This window comes from Coenobita brevimanus, chromosome 67 (genome assembly GCF_032717465.1).
Source record: "Coenobita brevimanus isolate Jiangsu-jjx chromosome 67, ASM3271746v2, whole genome shotgun sequence".
Classification (NCBI taxonomy): domain Eukaryota; kingdom Metazoa; phylum Arthropoda; class Malacostraca; order Decapoda; family Coenobitidae; genus Coenobita; species Coenobita brevimanus.
Window position 1 is genome coordinate 28,223,568 of NC_137020.1, and position 7,895 is coordinate 28,231,462.

Consider the following 7,895-nt stretch of genomic DNA (forward strand, 5'->3'; position numbering starts at 1 on the left):
GATGGGGAATGGTGGTGGTATTGGTGTGAGGGGATGACTATGAAAGAGTTTAGAAGGTGTGGAGAGAGAGAGAGAGAGAGAGAGAGAGAGAGAGAGAGAGAGAGGCTTTCCATTTTCTTTTTTTTGTATATTCCCCTTACCCCCCTCTCTCTCTCTCTCTCTCTCTCTCTCTCAGAAGCAAAAAACAAAATCTCCAAATAAAACACAACGACGCAAACTCAGTGAAACACAATGACGCACACAAAAATAAACACACACACACACACACACACACACACACACACACACACACACACACACACACACACACACAAACCGCAAACATCCTTCCTTTTAAGAAGCTCCGTACGTAAAAAAAAAAAAAAAAAAAAAAAAAAATCAGGTCTCCATTATAATTTTTTTCCGAAATTAAAAGGTCAGGGTATCATTTCGCGTAATTTGAAGTACTAAGAAATAAAAAATAAATAAAAAAATAAAGGAGTAATATAAGGAGGGATATTATTCAGGCTCGTCGAGAGAGAGAGAGAGAGAGAGAGAGAGAGAGAGAGCTGGCATTAAAGGTCCTGTCGTGTACATAATCCTCCCAAATACAGACATTTTTATTCAGCTTAAAGTGACTTATGCACCACTTTACTATAACTACTACTACTACTAATACGAATACTACAACTACTACTACAACTACAGCAACTAAGTACGGTACTACTGCTACCGTCATTATCATCATCATCATTATTAATATTTTCATTATTATTTTCATTATTATTATTATTATTATTATTATTATTAGCCTTCCTACCACTAACCTGATTCATCCCCCCTTCATTAAACCCCTTCACTAAGATGACGTCACTTATTTTTATCCATAATCCCTTCATCAATTATCCAGTCTCGCAATGCTTCCGCCTTCATTAGAGATAAGCATAGTCATTATATTTTTTTAATGACACTAACGTAATTATGTCTTCTAATGCGATGTGTAATTAACGCCTACGCTGCTGTGACTCATTTTCGGCTTAATATATTTGCATGGTGTTAGCCGGAAGTGAACGCTAGAGTTGTATCCGTCATGAGAGGATTGAGACCAGTGTTTACATTTAGGTTTCCTTGACTCACCCTCAGCTGAATGAAATCTCTCTCTCTCTCTCTCTCTCTCTCTCTCTCTCTCTCTCTCTCTCTCTCTCTCTCTCTCTCGTTTTTTTCCTCTCCTCCTGTTTTCTACTAACTACTTTTGTTTACATATATACTGTAGGTTTCTCGAGATGGATGTGGAATATACAACCCCTTTTAACCCTTCACTACTAAACGGTTTTCCTATTCTAAATCCAGTCGTCTGTTAAGAGGAAGACTAAAATATAAAAAACAAAACCGTATTGAAAAAGTTACAACCAGGAAATGCAATACAGTAAAAAAAAAAAATAATAATAAAAAGTAAGTGAAACGTGGGGCGCGATATCCGTAGACTTTATCCACGCGGGTCGCGTGAGGGCTGAATATCCATAGACTTACTGAGGGATATATGGTAAAGACTTATGTAGTGATGAGTTCATTAGATTATTATTATTATTATTATTATTATTATTAACTGGAACCTTCAATACAGAATACAGAAAATGGTTTAGTAGTTTTTATCCTAGTTCCTATGATATAAACAAAACTGAAACAACAAGAGCAGCGATCATATAATTATTAAGAAAAAAAGGCAAAGTACTGTACATTATGGAACAAACAAGGTAATAAGTAGGGGAGAGAGAGAGAGAGAGAGAGAGAGAGAGAGAGAGAGAGAGAGAATAAGGTACATAAGTTGAGAAGGAATTAAATCTCTCTCTCTCTCTCTCTCTCTCTCTCAAGGAAGATGATTGGCTAAGAGGTCATAAGGTGAACAAGGATCTTAATTGGCTGTTTTCCCCTCCTCTTCCCCTTTACCCTTCCTTCTCTTTCATCTTGTTTACCTCCCTCTCTTCCTCCTTTTTTCCTTCCCCGTCTTCCTCGTCTTCTTTAATCTTCCTTCTCTTTCCTTCATGTCTTCCTTCTCAACTCCTTCTTCTCCTTCTTTCTTGCTTTCTTTCTTTCCTTCCCTGTCTAATTTACATCCCTTCCTTCTCTCCCATTTTCTTCTCATCTTTGTTTCTCCTTTTTCTTCTGTTTCTTGCCTTTTCTTTATCTCCGTCTCCTCCATTTCGTCTTCCTTCTTTCTTCATCTTTTTCATTTCCTTCTTTTCTTCAACCCTTTTTTCCTTCACTCTTTCTTTCCGTTTTCTTTACCTGTTTCTCCCTTCTTCCTTCTTTGCTCTTTTTCGTTCCTTCCTTCCTCTTCTTCTTCCACCCTTCCTGCTTCTCACCGTCTTTCCTACCCTCTTTCTCTCCCTTTGCTCTCCTTCCTTAGCTTCCATCATACTACGTTTCCTCCCTCTCTCTTCCTTCTCCTCTCCCTCTCCTCCTCCTCCTCCTCCTCCTTTCCTTCCCAAGTTAAATGTTTTTCTCCCCTTTTCATTTCCTCTTTCCTTCCCTTCCTTCCTGTCTTCATTTCTTCTTCCCTCTTTCGTTGCTAGACTTCTCTCTCTCTCTCTGATTCCCACTTCGTTAAGTTTTTTCCACTATCACCAGTAATCAGATTTAATGACTCTCTCTCTCTCTCTCTCTCTCTCCTCGTGTTCATTTCGTGTTAGTTTTTCTTAATACCACGCTTGAACAACTTCTCTCTTTTATTTCACTTACCCCGTATTTTTTTTTTTTTGTAGGCCTATTCATTCTCTTCTTTCACACTCTTTAGGTTAATTTACGTGTTTCTCTTTTGTCTTTGGGTTAATTTATGTTTCTATATTCTATTTGGGTTAATACAGTGTAAGTGTTTCTCTATTCTATTTACGCTAATTTAGAGTGTCTCTATTGTTTAGGTTAATTTACATAATGATGATGATAATGATGATGACGATTCGGGGCATTACCTGTATATTTAATTTTAATTATTTTACATCATGTACTCTTCATTTAGGCTACTGATAATGTACACTCAGTTCCTATTTCCTATAACTTGAAACGGCTATTGTTACCATAGCGATTCTAAAAGAAAAAACAATACATATGGATAAAGTAACAATATTTGTACTTGTTATATTTAATTTCTGCCTGCAAATAAGTCCCTTGATTCGATTTCTACCCGCAAATAAATACCTTGATTTGATTTCTACCCGCAAATAAATACCTTGATTTGATTTCTACCCGCAAATAAATACCTTGATTTGATTTCTACCAGCAAATAAATACCTTGATTTGATTTCTACCTGCAAATATATACCTTGATTTGATTTCTACCCGCAAATAATAACCTCTGGATTAAAAACTAAGTCTTCTGAAGGGACCTAAATCACAGACAGTTTCTTCTGAATTACAAAATAACAATCCTAGGTGTACTTATTTTAAACGTTACTTGGGCGGGTTTGTGGCTTCTCATTGCTAGGATTTTTTTTTTTTTATTGGACAAAATATTCAGATGATACCTTTAAAAAAATCTAAATTCAACAGCCACAGTGAAAGTGTTAAAGGAAACGACTCGTACTAAACGGATGAAAAAATTACATATATTTTCCTTCCGCCTTATATTTTCCTGGTTCCTTCTCGTTACCTTACTCGTACCTCGTCACCCTCGCCTCCAATCTTCTCTCTCTCTCTCCCCCTTACCTCATCAACAAGTTCATTTTCACTCCCTCCCTTCCTTGTTTCCTCTCTCTCTCGTTCCCTTCACTATCGTTCTCCATCTTTGCAATTTCTTCCTCCGTCCTCCTCTTGCACTTCTCGTCTCTCTCTCTCTCTCTCTCTCTCTCTCTAATGGTGCCTGATGCTCACCTTCTAACTCTGATTATTCCTCCGTTTTCTCTTTCCTTCTGTTTCTCTTCTTAACAATTTTTTTTATTATGTGCTGGCCTTTTTCCTTCCTTTCTTTATAATTAGGAGTGTGTGTGTGTGTGTGTGTGTGTGTGTGTGTGTGTGTGTGTGTGTGTGTGTGTGTGTGTGTGTGTGTGTGTGTGTGTGTGTGTGTGTGTGTGTGTGTGTGTGTGTGTGTGTGTGTAAAAGCGTCTGTCTGTCTGTCCGTCTTCCACCCCCCGCCATCACTCCTAATTAGAGGAAATAACCTCCTCCTGAAAAGATAATTCACTTATCCATTATTACCCAAAGCTCTTACACTCTAATGGCAGATACGAAGTGAAGAAATTGTCCAAGGAAGTTACTTATATATATCACACTCACATACTTCTAAAATGCACTACACACTCACATACTTCTAAAATACACTACACACTCACATACTTCTAAAACACACTACATACTCACATACTTCTAAAACACACTACACACTCACGTACTTCTAAAAAACACTACACACTCACATACTTCTAAAAAACACTACACACTCACATACTTCTAAAATACACTACACACTCACATACTTCTAAAATACACTACACATTCACATACTTCTAAAATACACCACACACTCACATACTTCTAAAATACACTACACACCCACATACTTCTAAAATATACTACACACTCACATACTTCTAAAATATACTACACACTCACATTCTTACCGGTATATATTCACAAAGCTTTCAGTATTATTGTACACTTTCTCTCATGTACGTTTTTTACTGAACATACTTTACAATTATAATAAAATAATACACATACTTGCTTTAAATACTTAATATATTGATATAGCTTTTCACATACTGACATGCTTACAAAAATTGTACAGGATTATAGCCAGTCAAAATCATTATTCATTTTATATTAATCTTATCTTCCTAATTAAGATAATGTTTGTTTTTCATTTTTCTCAACATCGCCAAATTACTTTATTCCAGGGGAGATCTCTCTACCTCAAAGTAAACTATATTCTCTACTTACTCCCCCAGTTGCTATAGCGCACTCTCAATTACATTTATTAATCTGGTGTTAGACAAGAATACTAGAGTTATCTCGACCACGAGACGGTTAATAGCATGAATTTACGTACGAATAAACAAAATCTTACATACGAAAATAACATAATAAAAACCTCTCTATGACACCACATATTCTCCGCGTATGAGAGCAAGGAAGTTCCTTAACACCTTTTCTTTAGTAATTTATTTTGGATCTGGGTGGTAAATATGCTTTTGTGTTTTATTTAAGCCCAGTATAGCGATATTGGAAGGAATTATGTAAAACAGAAGAGGACATTAAGGTGTAGCACGCAAAATAAATCGCTACGGAAGAGGTGTTTAGGAGGGATGGTTGTGGACAAAGGAAGAATTTAAAGGTTCTCCGTAACAGAAAAAAAAAAAAATAGTGATGCTGGCACTTAATAAAAATTCTCCTCCTTCAACTCTTCTTCTTCTTCCTCCTCCTCCTCGACACATCATCATCATCATCATCATCATCATCATCATCATCATCATCATCAACATCATCATCATTACTTAGCTGCCCTCGTTAACATACGGCATAGTTCCTCTGTCTATCAATCCATCTATCTGTAAATTTATCAGTCACTCCAATCAGACAAGTACACTATAAAACAATTTAATAAGACAGTATTTCTTCCTTTTAGCTCACTGACACCTGGACGTTTCCCCTTATTGAGCATAATCACCTGTCCTTAGCGAGAATAATTTACTTAAGTGGTGGAGAGACGTGGAAGGATCAAGGTGTGTTTAGCAGGTGTCGGAATGTGTCAAGTCTAGATTAAATTATATTCCACTTTATTTTTACTGTGTCATCTGTTCCTTTACTTTTATTGGTATTTACTCTACTGCTTTATTATTTATTTTCTTTTGCTTTATTTATCTGTCATCTTTACTTCTTACTCTCTTCTTTTGTCCTGTTCTTTCTTCCATTTTCATTTTCTCTTTATATGTTGCCATCCCTCTTTTTCACAAGGGATCTCTCTCTCTCTCTCTCTCTCTCTCTTTCTCTCTCTCTCTCTCTCTCTCTCTCACACACACACACACACACACACACACACACACACACACACACACACACACACACACTAACGAGACTCTTGTAAATGCCCTTGCCTTGGAATCACACACACACACACACACACACACACACACACACACACACACACACACACACACACACACACACACACACACACGGTATTTCAACATCAGAAGGGAGAGCAAGAGACGCACAGGAAGAGAGGAAGGGAGGGAAACAAGCACGAGGAAAATTTGTATGAAAGGGTGTAGACTGGAAAAAAAAAATTGTAGACAGAGACATATACACAGATAGATATATAAAGAGATAGATAAATAAAGATAGACAGGTGGATAGATACAGGCAGACAGCTATACAAATAAACAGATAAACAGTACGTCGGTAGGTATGTAAATATGTTGACTAATAGATACAAACGGATAGACAGATACAGATACACACATACCTGTCTATCTATATGAGAGAGAGAGAGAGAGAGAGAGAGAGAGAGAGAGAGAGAGAGAGAGAGAGAGAGAGAGAGAGAGAGAGTCATAAGGTACATACTATCTATCACCGAAAATTATACCTCAAGTCGACTGGGTAAATCTCAAACGACAAAATATATCAGCTCCACTAAAATTAAGTAAAAAAAAAAAGTGTATTGCGTTCTAATGACAGAAGATGTGGAGATTACCGACTGAATATACAATAAGGTACACCGGTAATTACAAAGAGGAAATGTGTAGCGTTGTTCGTCTGTAATTCATTGGGCATTCAGTAGCAGGATATAATCATCGTCATCATCGCCTAATACATCGGTAATTAAACAGAAAAAAATGAATGTCGTACTTTGTTTGCAGTTCATTAAACGATCTGTGATAAGAATACCCCCCTCAACAGCAGTAATATCATCATCATCGTCGTCGTCATAATCATCATCATCGTAATGTGTCTCTTGCTGATTGCTGAAGGCTCTATTTTGCGTCTGTATAATAAGCACATTCCAGTTCGTATTCATTATCATCATTATCATTATCATTATCATAGCCCTGTCAGTTGTGTTTTTCTTCATCATCATCATCATCATCAATACTCCAATGAGGACGAGAGGATCCAGAAAATACCACCACCACCAATAACAATAATAATAATAATAATAATAATAACTAAACCAGCACAACTACCACAAAAATATCCACCCAAAAATAGGTCAAACATCCACTCACACATCCACTGACCATCGACCCCAAACCATAAGTTCCCCGTGACCTAATATGGCTAAACGATTGACAAACGGGGAGAGTAACAAACCCAGCGGCTCTCTCCCCACCCTCCTCTTCCTCAGAAAAATATTTGCTGGGAAGAAAGAGGGTTTAGATGATGGATTAATGTCTTGAGGACGGTGGTGCATTTTCTTGGTTTTTATTCTTGCTACTTCAGGACGATTTCTGAGAGAGAGAGAGAGAGAGAGAGAGAGAGAGAGAGAGAGAGAGAGAGAGAGAGAGAGAGAGAGAGAGAGAGAGAGAGGACGGTTTATTCTTCCTACTTCCAGACGATTTTTTCAACTTGGGGAGGAAAGAGAGAGAGAGAGAGAGAGAGAGAGAGAGAGAGAGAGAGAGAGAGAGAGAGAGAGAGGTGATGGTAGGGGAATGAGGGCAGGATAAACACGGATAGACAGATGGATGAAGGAAGGGACGGAAGTATACATGATGCAGTGGACAGGTAAACTGATGGGTGGACGGATGGCTCGATCGTTATAAGGATGGTTGGATGAATAGACAGATTCATAGACAGACAGACAGACAGACAAACAAAGATAAATAGATAGAGAGACAGATAGACATATAGATACAGATAGATGGACAGATAGACAGACAGACAGACGGATGGGGAGACAGACAGACAGACAGACAGATAGACAGACA